The following is a 21,022-nucleotide window of genomic DNA, read 5'->3' on the forward strand; positions in this document are numbered from 1 at the left end:
TAGCAGCATAAGCAGTTTTTTTTTCTTCTTCCCTGCCTAACGCTCTCCCTACAGAATCAGCAGCAACCTCTCCCTATGCTAAGATCGGCAGAAGTAAGATGGCGGTCGGCGTGCACGCCCTTTTATACCCCCTGTGACGCCCACCAAAGCAAGCCAATCACTTGCATGCCCTTCTGAAAGATGGTGGTGACCCGTGCCTATGTCATCACGTTGCCCACAGTGTCCGTGGATCCTGATTGGCTGAAAAAGAGCGCAAAACAAACTTTTGAAACGCGACTTTGGCGCGTAAGTCGCCGACCTCGTGGCTGACCTCATCCTAGGGTCGGGTTTCGTTTCATGAAACCCGACTTTGCCAAAAGTCGGCGACTTTTGAAATTTTTCGACCCGTTTCGCTCAACTCTAGTGACTAGGTATCCTCTACCGAGGATTAGAGCAACTCCATAAATTGCTTTAAGGCAGTAGACCCACTAAGTGGTATGGCAGCAACTTCACTGCCAGTCATTTGGCTGTGTAGACATTTGGAAGTAGATGACGGCACGTGCATTGTTGTTTGTTGGCCCCACATTGATATAATAGATGACAGATATGAATAACTAAAGATGGAATGGAGGACAAGGAGTGGTCAGAATATGACGAAAAAGGGAAGAGGATTAAGAGCAGAAACTTGTTCAAATAACTGGCCAGTTCGATGTTTCACCACTTGAGAAAGTGAAGCCACTTTATACAGCTACATGTTGAATCTCTTATACTTGCGCCTGAATGACCATGGCTTATTCTCTGCTTGCAGAGCCTGCATACTGCAATGGCATTGTCCTTCAGCAACGTTGAGAAAAACTCCCAAAAAAGCGGAAGTGCACACATAGTTACCACCTAAAAAAATGCTTGCAACATTTCTTCCACCACCAGAGCTTTCTCTCAGTTTGATAGTTTCTGAGCCTATTGCAACAGCAGCCGTAGAATTACCTGCTCCCTAGCTGAACAGAATAGAAGCAGTTCTGTCCATGGAAGGTTTAGATTTTTTTTAAAAATATAACTTTTATTATTACTGATTTTAAAATATATGTTTTAAATATGTTTCTGAAGAGAATTCAAAATTAATTTTGCAACGCGAAATTCATGTGATACATTCAAGATTATTGTAGATTTGTAAGGAAAAATGACGAGCCTCCACTAATTTATGCATAGTCATTATTATAATGAATCCCTTACTATCAAATGTCTGTACAGGGATATGATATTATATGCAATTAGAATCCATTTCTATTAAAGAGAAAAAATAACGATACAAGCCAGTCTACAGTAATTATATGGGCGAAGATGAGGTAACTCCTAAAGATATTGATTGATTATTTATAATTATATACTAAACTTTATGGAGATTAGATATGTTTAAAATATGACTTGCTATGTAATTTAATAACTTTGCTATGTATAGGTCGATTTATTGTGCTAAAACCCGCCACATGTTTTGCCAAGTTAATTCAACTAGATGAAGCTTTATCCACTTGGCGAAGCACAAGTCGAGTTGGATGGTATGAGGGACAGTGTGTATATTGTTTGGGATGCCAAACAATATGCACACTATCTAACAAGATCGCAGCCATAAACTAGCTCATACATAATACTGAGCACTTTGGCCGGTTTCACATTTGCGTTAAAGGCCGCAGCGTCGGCCTGCGCACAGCTGCAGCTAAGCCCCGCCCCCTTCCGCGCCTCCTCCGGTAGCTCCACCTACGGGCGCATGACGCTGCATGCATCATGCGTCCCCTATCTTTATCACTGAGGATGCAGGCCATGCGCAGTATGCACTTGGCGGCGCCTGCGTCCTTTTAACGGTGCGCCGAGCGCAACCAAATTGAAACAGGTTGCGTTTGGGGCTGGTCGGCGCACCGTCAAAAGGACGCAGGCGCCGCCAAGCGCATACTGCGCACGGCCTGCATCCTCAGTGATAAAGATAGGGGACGCATGACACATGCAGCGTCATGCGCCCGTAGGCGGAGCTACCGGAGGAGGCGCAGCAGGGGGCAGGGCTTAGCGGCGGCCGTGCGCAGGCCGACCCTGCGGCCTTTAACGCAAATGTGAAACCGGCCTTGCCTTACCTGAATTTGTGAAGTGCTCAACATCCTACGTGGTCCACCAGTAACTGACAGCTCTAAGCAGGATATTTGGTGTGGAGCTGCGCACTGTTTCATATGTGTGTATCCTTCCTTCTTTTCATTGTCTATGTTAATGTTACTGCTATGCTACATTCATGTTAGATGGTCTCTGTACAATAATCAGACCTGTAGATAGCACTGTGATTGACTTATATATTAAGGCACTTTTTATATATTTCGTATCTCATAACGTTTTGCATATAATTATAATTTATCAGTTCACAACTTTATAAGTTATTACCACATCTTCTCTCATATAATTAGAAGGCTTATAACCTCACTTATTTCCAGTTTTTTGTAATATTCGAGTAGACGTCAATTCTACTTTATATTTGCACCCCTCTAAATACTAGTATAGTGATATAGTAGTGAAAAAGAACAATTAGAGCAATCATAGTGAATGTCACTATTCACAGGAAGAAAATATGTTTATACGAGTCCCAGTCTATATAAATGTTAAAGAGCAGTAAAGTTTTGATCTTTTAGCTACGGTATATGTCTGCTATGTCCTTTTTTGCTGTCACCACCACAATCCTCCTCTAATTACATCATAATAACCTCATCAGAAAATTAGTGTATAAAGGAATATTACACCAAGAATAGGAATGCTTTTTTAATGCGTTTTATTTTTCTTCCCTCATATCCAATGAAAGGTTATTGCACCACAAAGTGAATTATAGCAACATTTTGGGTAAGGTTCCATTAGACGAAAAAATGAAAAATCCACTTGTACCAGTATATGAAATGATGGAATCACTGAGCTGACTAAGGATCCAAACAGAGAGAATGTGGCAGTTACTATTGCCTATAGGACAAGGGCCCAAATGGTACAATAAGCAGTTAATCTTCTATGCTGACCTTTCCAGTTGGATTAAAGACTAAGGGCTCCTTTACATTTAGCGATGCACCAGCGATCCCGACAACGATACAACCCGGTCATGATCGCTGGTGCATCACTAAATGGTGGCTAATGAGCTGCCACACAGGCAGATCTCACAGCGATGCAGCAGCGATACAGCGGTCGTTACTTACCTTTTCTGACGCGTCCTGACGTCCTCCCGTCCGCGTCCACGCGTCGCTCGTCGGCGCCAGCAGGAAGCGCCCGATGAGAAATGGAGCTGTGCGATCAACGACAGACAGCGGGGGAGCCGGTCGGAGGTAAGTATCACCCATAGCGATATCGCTGCTGCATCACCAAATCGGTGATGCTTTAGCAATATTGCTAGCGATTTCGCTATGTGTAAAACCCCCTTAACTTTCCTTTTTCTGTTTCATCGCTGCCCCTGCCATGGTACGTTAAATTCGGACTATAAGACAAACCCCCATTTGGAGCATTTAAAAAAGTTTTTCCTATTTTCTTCCTCAAAATGTGGGGGTGTGTCTTGTGGTCCGATGTGTCTTATAGTTTTATAATCAGCAAAATACAATTATATATACAGGGTGGGCCATTTATATGGATACACCTACATAAAATGGAATGGTTGGTGATATCAACTTCCTGTTTGTGGCACATTAGTATATGGAAGGGGGAAAACTTTTCAAGATGGGTGGTGACCAAGGCGGCCATTTTGAAGTCGACCATTTTGGATCCAACTTTATTTTTTTCAATGAGAAGAGGGTCATGTAACACATCAAACTTATTGAGAATTTCACAAGAAAAACAATTGTGTGCTTGGTTTTAACGTAACTTTATTCTTTCATGAGTTATTTACACAACCCCCCCTTTAATGTTCCTAACATAGTTTCTCTTTGTTTACAGCCATTGACATGTCGCTGCTCTTAACACGTGAGGAGCGGATAGAAATTGTGTTGATGTCTGGTGAATGCAGTACCTGGGCCATTGCAGCAGATTTCAATGCAAGACACCCTACGCAAGAAAACTGTCACCATTTCCATTTTATTTAGGTGTATCCATATAAATGGCCCACCAAAAAAAGTTTGCCTCATCACATGAACATAATGTTCTGTTTAAGCTAAGGGTCCTGTTCCAATTTTTGTTTTGCCCATTCTGCAAATTCAGAGCGACGATCTGGGTCACCAACCATTCCCATTTTATTTAGGTGTATCCATATAAATGGCCCACCCTGTGTATGTATATATATATATATATATATATATATATATATATATAGTCATGGCCAAAAGTGTTGGCACTCTTGAAATTGTTGAAATATTTTTCCAAGAAAGTTGCTGCAATTACATAGCAAATCAGACATAATTTCACACATAAACCCCAAAATGGGCCAAGCAAAATTGTTGCCACCATTCCAATATAGTGTGTAAACAACTTTATTTCAAGCATGTGATGCTCCCTCAACTGTGGCAAGTAACGTGTGGGCGATATAAAAACCACACCTGAAACCAGATAAAAAGGAGAGAAGTTGACTCAGTCTTTGCATTGTTGTGTGTCTGTATGTACCACACTACGCATGGAGAGCAAAAAGAGGAGAAGATAACTGTCTGGGGACTTGAGAAGAAAAATTGTTGAAAAATATTAAAAACCTCAAGGTTACAAGTCCATCTCCAGAGATCTTGATGTTCCTTTGTCCACAGTGTACAACATAATCAAGAAGTTTACAACCTATGGCAATGTGGCTGATATCACTGTACGTGAACGGCAGAGAAAAATTGATGAAAAGTTGCAACGCAGGATAGTCCGGATGGTGGATAACCAGCCCCAATCAAATTTCTAAGAAATTCAAGCTGTCCTGTAGGCTTAAGCTGCATTAGTGATAGTGCAAACTATCCATCGACATTTAAAAGAAAAGAAATGCTATGGCAGGAGACCCAGGAGGACCCCACTGCTGACACAGAGACATAAATGAATAAACAAAGCTAAACTACAGATTGACAATATGTATGTGAGTAAGCCAAAATTCTTCTGGGAAATCATCATGTGGACAGATGAGACTAAGATAGAGCTTTTTGGTAAAGCACATCAAACTATTGTTTACCAAAAATTGAGGTCTACAAAGAAAAAAACACAGTACCTACAGTCAAATATGATGGAAGTTCAAAGATGTTTTGGTGCTTCTGGCACTGAGTGCTTTTACTGTGTGCAAGACTTCATGAAATCTGAAGATTACCAAAGGATTTGGGGTCACAATGTAGTTCCCAGTATCAGAAAGCTGGGTTTGGATCCAAGGTCATGGGTGTTCCAGCAAGACAATGACCCCAAATACTGTATACTTCAATAAGCACTCAGAAATGGATGGAAACAAAGTGCTGGAGAATTCTGAAGTGGCAAGCAAGGAGTCTGAATCTAAATCCCATTGAATATCTGTGAAGAGATCTTAAAAATTCTGTTGGAAGACCTCGAAGGTCAAATATGAGAGATCTGGAGCAGTTTGCAAAAGAAGAGTGATCCAAAATTCCACTTGAAAGTTGTAAGAAGCTTGTTGATAGTTATAGGAAGAGATTGATTGCAATTATTTATTGCAAAGGTTGTGCAACCAAATATTAAATTGAGGGTGCAAAAAAATGTCCTACCCATTTTTGGATTTTTCAGTGAAATTGTGTTCAATATGCCTTTTTATAGCTGTTTCTTTTGTGTTGTTCCAATCCACACAAAGAAAATAAACACGTGTATTATTAAACATGTGTAATTGCAGTCATTTTCTGGAAAAAATAATTCATTTTCTGGAACAATTTCAAGGGTGCCAACAAGTTTGACCATGACTCCATATATAAATAGTAAAAATGTCAAAACATTTATTTAGCATGAAGTATAAGCATTACACGTAAAGATATACCCACATACACGCCTAGGCATGCTTTCAGTAAGTGTTAATAACAGTTGTCTTGAGTAATATTCTTTCACAGTGAATGCAATTGGGTATGCAAATCATCAAAAACTGCAGCATGGCCAAAATGTGCTACCATGACCTGCAGCGCCTCCCATTGAGCACATGTAAAATGTCATTGATCAACAATTGCAAAGGGAGCTGAATCTTGATGATTTGCGTGTTCTCTTGCATACAATATTGCAGAACTTCCCAAAGGCAACTATTAATAACTTCACTCATAGCATGCAAAGGCATTTAAGTGTGTATTTCTGTGTGTGGTGCTCATATTTGATACTGAATAAATCAAAATGTTTTAAAAATTTTATTTCCATTTTTCATCATTTGCACACCATTAACATGACCATTGTTTTTGTGATCTTTATAATTCCCCTCCTTGACTAATTCAATAGTTTCATTTAAACCATCAGGTATTAACTATTGCATTTGGTTATTATGTGCCGAGAAACACTTTGTTTAAGCTATCCCCTAGCAGTGTATTAGCTTCAGTCAGCATTCAATTAATTAAGTTACAAAATCAGTCTTACCCGTTGCCCATGAGTTAATCGAAGAGCTGAATTCCTTTCTCAGTTTCTACTGGTGCCCCAAATGTAAAAAAAAGGCTTCAAACGTTTCACAGTGTCACGCTCGCGCCTTGGCTGAATGGCACAAGCCGGGGGTTGTGGCCCCACTGTGCCACAGACCAGACTACCCTGGAAGGGGCGTGACTGCGACAGCTACCCTGGTCTTCACTGGAGCCTCTGATGGTGAGGTCAGGCTTGTGCGGCAGATAGCTGTCGGGTGCCACTCCAGGGTGGTGTCTGGCTGTGGCTGCTGATCCCACTTGGAGACAAGTCACTTGGACAGATGTGACTGACAGGCAGACTGAGACACAGGGCAAGAAGGTACAACAGATAAAGGGCAAGCAGGCGTGGCTTGGAGACACTGGGCAAACAGGCACGGCTTGAGACACAGGACAGGCAGGCACGGCTTGAGACACAGGACAGGCGGGCACGGCTTGAGACACAGGACAGGCGGGCACGGCTTGAGACACAGGACAGGCGGGCACGGCTTGAGACACAGGACAGGCGGGCACGGCTTGAGACACAGGACAGGCGGGCACGGCTTGAGACACAGGACAGGCGGGCACGGCTTGAGACACAGGACAGGCGGGCACGGCTTGAGACAGGAACAGGTAGGGACCTGTTCACACAGCAGGTGCAGGTATGGATGCAGGCAGGCAGACGTGGAATATGAAGGAACGGGTTTGGACCTGTTCACACAGGAGGTGCAGGTATGGATGCAGGTAGGCAGGCATGGAATATGAAGGAACAGGTTTGGACCTGTTCACACAGGAGGTGCAGGTGAAGGTAGGAGTGGAGAGAGAAGCTGCAGAAAGAGGTTCTGCAGCAGCAGCAGGAGTAGAGCAAAGCTGAACCACAAGATCTGTGGAGAGAAGCTGCATCAAGAGGTTCCGCAGCGGCAGCAGGAATGGAGCAAAGCAGAACCACAAGGTCTGTGGAGAGAAGCTGCAGCAAGAGGTTCTGCAGCGGCAGCAGGACTGGAGCAAAGCAGAACCACAAGGTCTGTGGAGAGAAGCTGCAGCAAGAGGTTCTGCAGCGGCAGCAGGAGCCGTGCAGACAGAGCGGCTAGAGTGCAGATGCACAGATAAAGCTGCGAGAGTGCAGATGCACAGACATGGAGGACACAAGGAAAAACACAGCAAGGAAGGGAGCCACGGACAAGGAGAACGGGAGACTGATAGACAAAGGTAAGACTGAGTTCAGACAGAGACACAGACAAAGACACAAGGACCAAGACTCAAGGGCCAGGATATTCTGCCTCCTGGCAGGCGGACAGAGAAATGCTAGGCAAGGTACCAAGACACAAGAGTACGCAGTAAGAGCCTTCAGAGAAGGCAAGATAAAGAACAGGGCCTGGCTGGCTCAGCAGCAAGGAGCTAACTGAGTTTAGACATTGCACAGACAATGTTTCAGTGGGAGTGGCGAAACTAAATAGTCAAGGGCTCCAGGTGATTGGTCAGGGACAGATTACACAGGTGCACCCAGACTGCATAAGAACCAGAGAGTTCAGGCGCCGCCCCCCTATACACACAGTCTGGAAACATGGAGAGCGGAGGCACAGAGCTGGCAACAGACAGAATTCACAGCATGGCTTGAAGCAGAAAGTAAGTTGGTGTGCGGGGGATGGGAGACCATGCAGTGATGCCAGCAGGGTTGTTACAGTACCCCCCCCTTTACGGCCCCTCTTCCTCAAGCCTGCCAGAATGACCAGAAGAAGGAGTACGGGACCACACACAGTCCAGGTTGACACGACATCCTTCAGGTAGGGTGGAGTATGTGTGCCATCAGGAGTCACAGATTGCCCGGTTTCTTGGTGCCTAAGGGAGTCAGTTTCCAACACAGAGGGTACAAAGACTTCTTCCTCCTGATTGACAGAGAGCAGGGACCTGGAAGCTTCAGACTTGACCCCTATATCAGCCGGCCAGCTAGAAACAGCAGACACCTTCACCAAGTCCGACTTCAGCCCGACATGCCAGAAAAATTGGACCTCCTCCTCCCGGTTGGTGAGAAACGGAGATATGTGGGTCACTGTTCCAACCTCTTCACCCACCTGCCAAATGGAAGCTGGAGGCATGCATACAGGGAGCCACTTCCGCCTGTTACCCTGAAAAAACTGGGCCTCCTCTACCAGGTTAGAGGGTGAGAAAATCTCTGTCTCAGTATCTTCACTCACTGGCCACACAGGGGTTGAAGGCATATATTTAGGACCCATCTTCAGCCCGTAATCCAGGGGAGGACAATCAAGAGACAGGGATGCTCCTGGGAGCAGATCACTGGTATAGTCGCAGGAGACGTGTGAGGAGACTGACACCGCTTCCCCTTCTTCGGAGACGTCATCATCACCCCTTGACTCGACGACTAGCAGACCAGATGAAGAAGGTGACATTGCTGACCGACTCTGACGCAAGGGAACCAGACACCTCTTGTCACTTGATTGTTTCAAGCGCGGTACCCTACTCGGTTTCCAGACATAGGCGGGTAATAGAATCTCTGGATCAGAATGACCCATGGGCATACCAGTCAGCAGATGGAAGATGAACTTCTTCATGTATAAAGCTCCGACCTGGAGCTGTAGTTGTCCTTGCAGGACTAGACTGTTTTCCAACAGGGCTCGGCCACCTCGAGACAATGCCCACGTCGGCTTCGGGAGCTGTATGACAGAGACGACACACTGACTCCGTATGGCTGGCGGTTTATACACACCAAAGCTCCCAGAAGGCAGAGAAACAGTCATTGGCTTCACAGGACAGAGACCGTCGGGATGTTCATTCACGAGACCAGATTGCGGCTGTAAGCTTGCCAGCCGCTTTTTCTTGGATCTCTTTGACCTTACACAGGAGGCCGCCTTAGCAGGCTGAGGAACAGGAGTGTCAGGGACGGTCACAGATGGATGAGAGGATTCACCCATAGGTTCCTCTTGTCTGGTCTGTATCTGAAAGCTTGAAGAGGAAGGCTTTTCAAGAGCAACTGGACGAGGCACGTCAAACACTTTACGGAAGGCCACCAGGAAGGCCCCCAGGCTCATGACGACAGGGTCCCCTGCTTCCCAAAGGGGACAAATCCATATCAAGGCATCACCAGCTAGGTAGGACATGATGTATCCCACCTTGACCCGGTCAGAGGGGAAACAAGCTGCATTCTGCAGGATGTAGTGCAGGCATTTCTTCAGGAAGCCTTGGCACTCTTTAGGGTCTCCATAGAACCTAGGTGGGTCTGCTGGGTCGTGCTCTTCATAGGCCAGAAACTGATTGTAGAGGGCATTGGAGACGATGATTGGTTCAGAGGTCTCCACAATCGGAACCATGCAGGACGGAACAAATTCCTCTGGTTGCTCATAATGGCGGAACACAGGTTCATGACGCTCTGTGAGCGGAAGGACATGGGACTCAGTGGGGACCATGGCCTGTGCAAACTGTCACGCTCGCGCCTTGGCTGAATGGCACGAGCCGGGTGTTGTGGCCCCACTGTGCCACAGACCAGACTACCCTGGAAGGGGCATGACTGCGACAGCTACCCTGGTCTTCACTGGAGCCTCTGATGGTGAGGTCAGGCTTGTGCGGCAGATAGCTGTCGGGTGCCACTCCAGGGTGGTGTCTGGCTGTGGCTGCTGATCCCACTTGGAGACAAGTCACTTGGACAGATGTGACTGACAGGCAGACTGAGACACAGGGCAAGAAGGTACGACAGATAAAGGGCAAGCAGGCGTGGCTTGGAGACACTGGGCAAACAGGCACGGCTTGAGACACAGCACAGGCGGGCACAGCTTGAGACACAGGACAGGCGGGCACGGCTTGAGACACAGGACAGGCGGGCACGGCTTGAGACACAGGACAGGCGGGCACGGCTTGAGACACAGGACAGGCGGGCACGGCTTGAGACACAGGACAGGCGGGCACGGCTTGAGACACAGGACAGGTAGGGACCTGTTCACACAGCAGGTGCAGGTATGGATGCAGGCAGGCAGGAGTGGAATATGAAGGAACAGGTTTGGACCTGTTCACACAGGAGGTGCAGGTATGGATGCAGGCAGGCAGGAGTGGAATATGAAGGAACAGGTTTGGACCTGTTCACACAGGAGGTGCAGGTATGGATGCAGGCAGGCAAGAGTGAAATAAGAAGGAACAGGTTTGGACCTGTTCACACAGGAGGTGCAGGTGAAGGCAGGAGTGGAGAGAGAAGCTGCAGAAAGAGGTTCTGCAGCAGCAGCAGGAGTAGAGCAAATCTGAACCACAAGGTCTGTGGAGAGAAGCTGCATCAAGAGGTTCCGCAGCGGCAGCAGGAATGGAGTAAAGCAGAACCACAAGGTCTGTGGAGAGAAGCTGCAGCAAGAGGTTCTGCAGCGGCAGCAGGACTGGAGCAAAGCAGAACCACAAGGTCTGTGGAGAGAAGCTGCAGCAAGAGGTTCTGCAGCGGCAGCAGGAGCCGTGCAGACAGAGCGGCTAGAGTGCAGATGCACAGATAAAGCTGCGAGAGTGCAGATGCACAGACAGGGAGGACACAAGGAAAAACACAGCAAGGAAGGGAGCCACGGACAAGGAGAACGGGAGACTGATAGACAAAGGTAAGACTGAGTTCAGACAGAGACACAGACAAAGACACAAGGACCAAGACTCAAGGGCCAGGATATTCTGCCTCCTGGCAGGCGGACAGAGAAATGCTAGGCAAGGTACCAAGACACAAGAGTACGCAGTAAGAGCCTTCAGAGAAGGCAAGATACAGAACAGGGCCTGGCTGGGTCAGCAGCAAGGAGCTAACTGAGTTTAGACATTGCACAGGCAATGTTTCAGTGGGAGTGGCGAAACTAAATAGTCAAGGGCTCCATGTGATTCGTCAGGGACAGATTTCACAGGTGCACCCAGACTGCATAAGAACCAGAGAGTTCAGGCGCCGCCCCCCTATACACACAGTCTGGAAACATGGAGAGTGGAGGCACAGAGCTGGCAACAGACAGAATTCACAGCATGGCTTGAAGCAGAAAGTAAGTTGGTGTGCGGGGGATGGGAGACCATGCAGTGATGCCAGCAGGGTTGTTACACACAGCATCTTGCCTTCAGTGGCAGTTCTATCCCTCATGTCAAGCACCTCTCAGTCTTCAGCCTATTTTTGTACCACAAGAGCACTGGGTTGAGATTTTCATGGGCATGGGCATGGGCATTTTTACAGATTGTCCCGATTCTGCTATCTGTGTGATAGTCAATAATTTCTCCAAATTGTCCCATTTTGGCCCATTATCAGGACTTACATCTGCTCCACAGTTGACTCCTCACCTTTTCAAATACATTTGCTGATTGCAAGGTCTCCCAGCTCGTATAGTTTCTAACCGTGGTGCTCAATTTGTATCCAGGTGCTGGTGGTGCTTTACACAAATTAAAAAATCTCCTTAGACATCTAAACCTATCAACCTCAAAGTAATGGACAAACTGAGAATATCAAACAGTCTATGGAACAATATCTACAAATTTTCTCCAACTCCCATAGGGAATTGCTGAATTTGCTTCCTGGGGCAACAAATTGGCCCATAACAATTCACTTTTACAGTCTTTTGGGAAATTTACATTTGATGGTGTCTAATCAAGAGCCTCAGCTTCCTCTGCCAATTGCAGAGCATCTCTCAGGACATACATAATATTTGGACTGAGCTGAAATTCAATTTGGTTTCAGTTGCAGCAAAAGTAAAGAAGAGTGGTGAAGTTGTTGAGCTATTCCCAATGTATTTCCTGGAGAAAAGGCTTGGCTTTCCACAAAAAACATCCATTTAACGACTCATTTCAAAAAGTTGGCTCCATAGTTCATTATCCCATTCCAAACTGTTCAGAAAATTCATCTGATCCCTTTCCAACTAAAGCCATTTCCAGTGCTGGAAATTCTTATTGCCTTTCATATCTCACTACTACTTACTCAACAAATCAACAAATTCTCTCCTACAGTTGTGGCGCCCCTGAGGGTCCAGTCGCCACAGAGATACTGCACCTCATCCAGAGGTGTGGTATCTCACCCTCAGGTAAGGAGGGAGCACCACCCAGGACTCTAACATTCGCACCCAGCACACACCAGTTTAGTCAGGGCAATGGGTCTAACCTTGAGGAGGAAGGCCTCTTCCCTGTCTGGGTGTTAAAGGGTGTTGGGGAGTGAGTGGGAAAGGTAGGAAAAAGCGGAGGAGCTTAGGAGGTGAGAGTGAGTGAGCAGTGACAGTTAGTGGGCGGAGTTACTGTTGAGGTAAAAAGATTGTTCTGGAAAGATTGAGTCAGTCGGTCAGAAGGGAGTAAGAGAAGGAGTGAGGGCTGACAGAGTCTGAGGAAAGTTAGTGACGGGACAGCAGAGGACGAGAGTAGGAAGAGCCAGAGCTTAGTGAGGAAAGTCTGAAGGAAGCTCCTAGAAGGACAGAATGGGTCCTCGGGGTGCGGGTAATGCAGAAGCCACATGTGGGACCTGTATCCAGAAGTGGAAGGACCAGGTTGTGGTGGGGGAGCTGGCCCCTAAGACTAGTGGAGAATAACCAGGCTCAGCTAGAAAGCTAGTAAGTGCAATCTCAAATAATAATGCAAGAAGGATCTAGAGTGTAATCACATATATATAGCCCCTAAAATTGGTACTTTATTAGTTAAAAAACAAAAATTGGTTAAACACCAAAAAATCATGACAAAAGCAAGACAAAAAAGGTGTGTTCAAACAAAAACCCATAAAGGGAACAACTAGGAATCCTTGATGTATAAGCAGAGCTTCCACCTGCCTGGCCGTGGAGGTTGGCACCCTAGGGGGGATCGTTGTGGCGCCCCCGCTCAACGATGACTATCCCTAGTGGCCCTAATGTACCCTACAGCCACTAGGGATACCCTCTACCCGATAATTAAAGGGACCCATAGTTCTAAACAAAGATAATCCTGCTCTAAAGAGGACCCTGTGTCCCTTAGAAGTTAAAATCAATAGAACACATATGGCATCGGGTGGTATATATGGGTGATAGATTGCAATACAATACCCCTCATAAGGTCTCAATCACAATACATAATGCATAGATACAGAGGGGGTTCATTAACTGGACAGATCAAATTCATTTGGCGATGCCACGGCCTTGTAAAGAAAAAATCACTTTATGCAGATAGCAATCAAAGATCCATGTCACTAGCGGCATTATTCACTAGTACCACATTGTTCACATCCCACTAGTACCCAGTTGCTATCATGCATGGCTTAATAAACATCCAGTTGATGTCAATATCGAAAAAAAAATAAACACAGAATTGCAACAGCGATACTCATCTGTGTCATCCGCCACCTGCCATAAGATCATTAGCGCCTCAACGCGTTTCGCCTATTTAGGCTCATCAGGAGGCCAGATAATTCGATATCATGTGTCCCAAATAAGGTGCAGTAGCCAAATGATGCTTTACTGAACTCCCTTTTAAAACCGCCGCCATCAGCGTGTAAGTAACGGCCACTCTCGTGACATGGCGTCTTGATGAAGACTGCTAAGTCGAAATGCGTCATCTGTTTTTGAAGTGTTTTTTCTTATGCCCGGCTATCCTGTGCCATTCATGTTTTAACCTAATGGAGTAAAGGTTATCTTTTAGACTGCGACTTTCTCGCTGTTTTTTTTTTCTCTCCAAATACGTTTGCTTTATGGAACCGTGCTGCGTGCCAGCTGTCTAATGAAGACTTCACAGTAGGGTGAGCTGACTATAATCTTGTTGTTTCTTTTCTCTTGCAGAAGTGATAGTAGTGTTAAGGCCCCGTCTCACTAAGCAATCTCGGTAGCGAGATCGCTGCTGAGTCACAACTTTTGTGACGTAACAGCGATCTCACCAGCGAGATCGCTGTGTGTGACAGCAATCAGCGAGCGGCCCCCCTGCCGGTTTCGCTGATCGCTGGAAGAAATCTCTGGACATTTCTTTGGTCGCTGGTCTCCCGCTGGCCAGCACGCATCGCTGTGTGTGACAGCGGGAGACCAGCGATCAGGTGTAAAAAATAATAAAAAAAATAAAAAATATAGTTATTCTCACCTTCCGACGTCCCGTTCAGCCATCCCGCCTCTCTCCACGCTCCGGTCCCAGTGATCCTTTGCACGAATGACCGCGAGACTTTGTTATCCCGCGAGACCGTGACATCTCGCGGTCATTCATGCAAAGGATCACTGGGACCGGAGCGTGGAGAGAGGTGGGATGACTGAACGCGATGTCAGAAGGTGAGAATAACTATATTTTTTATTTTGATTCTATTTTTTACAGGATGGCCAGCGATGCCGGGCGCCCGGCATCGCTGTGCAGATCGCTGGTGAAGCTGTCTGTGTGACAGCTCACCAGCGATCACATAGCGACTTACTAGCGATCCTGACACCTTCATATCGGTGTCGGGATCGCTGGTAAGTCGCTTAGTGAGACGGGGCCTTTACGCTCATATCTTGAGATTTTACTCCATTACCATATGGCTGCCACCCTTTTTTTTTACTTCATGTCGGGCTGCTATACTTGCCTAGCATACCTTACTGACATCATTGCCTAAGGACTTTTAAAGTCAGTTTAGTGCTCAGTTGCTGTTTATTCTGAGATTGAAGCAGAATAAACTAGATATTTGCAACGTTGTTTACAAGCTACTGAAATCTGCATCTACTGCTCCTCAGACCTGGTGATTAACCAGTAGATTTCTTATAAACTGCTATCTAGAGACTGTTTACATTAAACTGCAATAATCTCTTTGAATTTTTGTGGTTTCTTCTTTCTGTATCCAATGCAGCACCTGCTGGTTAAACCATTGTTGGCTCCCTGTGTAGTGACCCGGTCCTGACTGGGTATGTCCCTTTAAGTAACTCTGGACCGTGAGTAGCTTTTGTACACCTCAACTCACCCCTAAGTTATCCCTTTACTGTTATATGGTTTAAATGAATCCATTACTCTCTAATCTCATATATTCATGATTTATATATTAATCTCACAATGTGAAGTCTGACACAAGAATTGAGAGTTATCCTATTGGTCAGTGACCCTGTCACCAAAGCTCGATGGGAGGAGCTGCCTCTAGTCTCTGTAGAGACAACACAGGGTTCTGGAAGGTTCCCTGAGGAGTCTGGTTCAAGATGTTACCCAGAGCAGACCTCATGTGAGGGGTCTCCTGGAGCCTGGAGGTTCATCCTCTTCATCTCAAGACTTACACAGCTAGGCCTAGTGCCTTGGATCTTCCCCTGACTTCTACAGCCAAGATGGCTGAAGAATTTTAACCTTTATTTTAACCCTGGATCCTTGCTGTCCGGTTTAAAGCGTGTTTCTCCAGCATTAGGTCACACTAAACGTGTACAGAAGAACCTATTGCTCTGTGTGTTGAGGAAATTGAGGGTCCCCGGCCTCACCGCAAATTATCTGTTATTTACTTCAAGTATATTTCTGCACGTACCGTGACCAGCTGAGAAAATGAATAAGGGATTTCAGGTCTGTACATATTGCCATATATTCCCTCTTCTGCCTTTATGCCACCAAGAGACTTCGAGCTTCTTATAATTAGCTGCAAGAACTGCTCCTAACTAGTACAGATTCTTAAAGGTCCAGAACCTCAATTCTGTCAGAATCCAATCCTGAACTGTACTGGCCATCGATTCCCCACATGAGCTCTTAACATAACTCCTTGTTATCTCTCCCTGTTCTGCTGAAGTAAAGCAGCTGTTATCCCCGAGACCTGCTGTCTGTGGTTATTCAATCGGCTGTGGACACTGCGTGGGGGTGGATAACAGTGAACGGAATGGCTGTTGCACATGCATTATGAACTGCTATCTAAAGACTGTTCACATCATACTACAATCATCTCTGCACCTTCCTGTGGTTTCTGAAATCTCCATGTAGGGTATGTGCACATGTTGCGGATCGTTGCGGATTCTGCTGCAGATCTGCAGCGTTTTTCGCCCTGCAGATCCGCAGCAGTTTCTGCTGCGTTGTACAGTACCTTTATATTCAATGGAAAATAAAAAATACAGAGCACATGCTGCGGATTTTTCCGCACGGATTTGCTGCGGTTTTAAATCCGCAGCATGTCAATTCTTTGTGCGGAATCCACAGCGGTTTTACACCTACTCCATTGTCCAGGTGTCAAACCGCAGGGGACAACCGCAGGCTAATCCGCAGATAAACCGCAGGTCAAAAGACCTGCGGATTTACCGGCGGATTTTGCTGCGCGGAAAAATCCGCAGCACAATCCGCAATGTATGCACTTACCCTTACTGCTCCTCAGACCTGCTGGTTAACCCATCAACTGCTGTAGTTATCTCTGCAAAACTTCTCTGGTTTCTACAAATTTCATCTACATCCTGATGTGACTTTAAACCCTTCACAGGTTTTTGTCTACCCTCTGGCTCTGTGGTCTCTAATGTGCCTTGCTCTCTTTGTTTGCACCCTGCCCAGTGCAGCATGTTGTCCAGATCTTCTATGCTGTCCTCCCTCAGACCACATGATGCGCAGTTTGGTGACTCCACCTCACCAGATAAGCCCTAACATTCAGGCTTTTCTAGTTGCTATAAGTCATCAGTAACCAAGAATCCCTCATAAATACTCGGCTGTACTGATTCTTCTTCTCCATGTTATGTTTTCTTATGGCATTAGTCATTTTAGACAATTCTCTAAAACTAATCATAATTGTTTTTATATTTGCAAAATTTGCTAAATTTAAAAAAAAATGCCAAAATCGATTTGTGCAGAGTTGATGTGCTCATCTCTTGTCATGTATCCTAATTGTGAAGTGCTGTGGAATATGTTGGTGCTATATAATTGAAAATTATTATTATTATTATTATTATTATTATTATTAATACTACTAATGCTGTTTTAATTATGTTGTAGCTGGATAATCCTTTAACCAGAGTAAAAATGTAGTCCGCTGCCAGTGCCTTATCATTACATATTGGATTGCCAGAGATTCCCTTGACACTGTCACGAACGTGGTTTGTGGAACCACTGTGCCACGGACCGTGGAGAGCCTGGCGGGGCGTGACTAAGCAATCACCTGACTATTCATTAGAGCCTCTGATGGTGAAGTTAGACTTGGCTCCCGATGAACGCCAGGTACCACTCCAGGGCAGACCAACGGTCGCGCAGCATTTGGACCCGAAGAACAGACTGGATGAAGCAGTAGGCAGAGCTTGTATCAGAGTGACGCAGAGTTGGTGTCAGAGACAGTTTGTGTCAGAGTGCAGCTAGCAGGATTTGCTTCAGAGTGCAGCAGGCAGAATTGCTTCAGAGTGCAGCAAGTGGGATTTGCAGGCAAGATTAATGTCACAAAGTCAAGAAGTGACTGGCCCTGTGTGACATGACCCAACAATCAGTCGGTCACCAAACAGCAAACAAAAAAGGGAACATCGGGGACACAATTACAACAGTGGGCCCTGTGATAGGTTATGGGGAAATGGACACCTCCTGAATGCTCTTGAGGCTGTGCCCTGGTCTATCCTGACGTCCCTATACGGCTTCTTTCAAACCATCGCCGAGCAAGATACCTTAGCCCTCACTTGCCCTGCACCTATCCCTCAGTAGGGAATTGGCAAGTGCACACACTGGTCCCACCGCTGCACTAATACAACACCAAGGGAAGAAATAACAAATGAGGTAAGACAAAAAACGCTTAGCTTTCTCTGCTGCAATGCACCACACAACAGAGTAAGGCACCGGATCACAGGATTCAGCTGAAACACCACTGCACCAGACAGCTCCTGTCTTCAGCACGGTTGGTATTCAAAAAGACCTGTATAACCAACAGTCAGCTGATGCCTCAAGTGACCTTTTAAAGGAAGGTGGGAGTGGTCACCACCTGCACCAGCAAACTGACCAGCCATATAATTACAACAGCAGCCACGGGGGGGAAAAACTGATATTAACCTCCGATGGCCTGAAAGGAAAAAAGTTTTAATGTGAGAATCCAAATCTGACACAGATCCAAAAATGGATCGTGACAATTAGTACTTAGAGTACAGCAGGCAGGATTTGTACTTGGAGAACAACAGGCAGGATTTGTACTTTGAGTACAGTGGGCAGAACCTGCACTGGGTATGCGACCTTACCCAACATTGACTAAAACATGAAGGTTGCTCAGGCACCTCCACAGTGGAGAGGAAGCAATATATACATAGTGCCTCAAAACCATTGGCTGGGGAGGAAATTGCAAGTGCAGGTCCTGGCTCTTTAAGAGGGCAGGAGCACATGCGCGCATGTCCTTAGAACATGGCCAGAGGCCTGGCTGGAAGTGCATCTGGGAGCATGTGGAGCATGAGGGGGAGAAGGACCAACTGCAGCTTGGCTGAGTGAATTGACATGCTGGCGTGGTGCTAACAGCAGTGGCGTAACTACAAAGTTATGAGCCCCGGTGCGAAATTTCAAATGGGGCCCTCCCATGCCAAAATACATGCACATCTCCACTCCGTACACCTCGCACGCGCGCGGCTCCACTCCGTACACCTCGCACGCGGTCGGCTCCGCTCACCTCATACACACACGTCTCCGCTCCGTACACCTCATACACACACGGCTCTGCTCCGTACACCTCATACACACACAGCTCTGCTACATCGACACTGTAAACACCTCCTGACTCCATACATAAACTCACCTTCATCCATGATGACCAGCACAGCAGAGTCCTGCATACACTGAGGCCCCTGATCATGTCATGTGACCCCTGACTCCTCCCCTCCTATGACCTTATCACAGGTCCTGTGCACAGAACAGCCATCGTGCGCTCCTGAATGTGCGCCTTCCCCCTGCACTCTGTAGTCACGGAGTCCATGACTGGTTACTAAGAGGTGTCAGCAGCAGGTCTCATCCTCCATCACCTGAGGGGGGTGGAATGCAGACCTCAGGGGGAGGAATAACTGAGCCCATGCTGGAGGAGGAGGTGCAGGACGTGATCGAAGCCCAGGTCCCACATGAAGCCGGCTGCTTCTTTGCTGGACTGGGCGGGCCCCTAATCACTCTGAGGCCCTGTCACAGCTGCGACCCCTGCGACCTCAGTAGTTACGCCCCTGGCTAACAGACACCGAATACTCAAACTACATGTATCCCATGACTCTCAGTTGGTACATTCAAGAGCAAAGCATCAGTGTGAAAGGACAATGTGCAGAGCATAGACTGAATAGCTGGCAGGCATTTTGCAGAAAAAGAGAATTGAGAATCAGAGGAACTACAAAAGGAAGATTAAAAAGAAGGGCACATACATTGATATTTATAAATAATATTCAAGGTGCACAATATGGTAGTACACTACGAATAGTAGAATATGTACATTTAATACATTACTAACAATATACACCGTGAGATTTTTACTGTGAGTTGGAGGGTCACTTTACGGACCAAATCATTGAATTCATCAATTATTTACACCCTTCATAATGGTAAAAGTTTTTTTTAGGTCAGTTACAGATACATTACAACAAAACGGTGTTCAAATCCATTTTAATTTAAAGGGATTTAATTTTTTAATTAAATATGTAAGCTAATTTGGAAACAAACAATGTAGCCAATCTTTATATAAAGCAGTATTTAGACTTCTCTTTTTAACATACACATTCTGTCCGTGATTTTCATGGTTACAAGACATAAAATATTCACTCTTTCTTTTGATTTTCCATTAGCTATCCTCAACAAAATTGTGGCATTCTGTAATAAAAGACAGTCTTATTGCTGCCAAAGAAAATGCTTTGCAGTGAGCAGCTAAGCATCCCAAAATATCAAAGTCATAAATAAATGAACAATAAAATTGTGAAGTTCAGCCTTTGCCGAACATTTATGATGCAGAATAGTTTTTTATTTTTGCCAAACTCATGTAGATGTTCCTGTGCATTGTCTTTTATGTGCACTTAAAAACCATAACATTTGGTTTTATCTTTAGAATTAGGTTTCAAGGAAGAAGAAATGCAAATATGGATAATTATTTTTGGAATACTAAAGGAATATAAAAAAAAATGACTGCTTCTCATTTCAGACCAAATAAATAGCAATGCACTAAGACTCATTTTCTAATTTCTTTACCATGGCATCATAAGTCTAACACAGAAAGTCATTTATACTTGTACTGTGCAAAGTACATGTTTTGAATGGTTTGGATGAGTTGTGCTCTGTATAGATAGGTCCCATCTTATCAGACATCAAATAAAACTAATATTTATAAATACATATAGGATAGGTTCACATTTGCATCAGAGCCCCCATTACAGTCTTTGGGGTCTATCTGACATATCAGTGTTGGACTGTTCATGTTCCTGCAGAGTTGGCAACTTTTAAGTCAGCTCCTTCCATGTATTATTTGTACCAGATAAGGTTTGGAACTTAGCAGTCATAGATTCAGCAGAGCATAGGCAACATTTATGCACTGTGCTTCTCAGCACTTGGCAACTCCATTCTGTAACTTTATGTAGTCTCCACTTTGTGGCTATGTTGCTGTGGATCCTTACCCTTTTCAATAACACCACCTGTAGAGCGGTGCAGGCCGGTAATCACAGGCGAGGCACTGGTCTTCTCCTTTCACACCCTGGAGC

This window comes from Dendrobates tinctorius, unplaced genomic scaffold (assembly GCF_039654945.1).
Source record: "Dendrobates tinctorius isolate UK_male_01 unplaced genomic scaffold, ASM3965494v1 ptg000231l, whole genome shotgun sequence".
Lineage (NCBI taxonomy): Eukaryota > Metazoa > Chordata > Amphibia > Anura > Dendrobatidae > Dendrobates > Dendrobates tinctorius.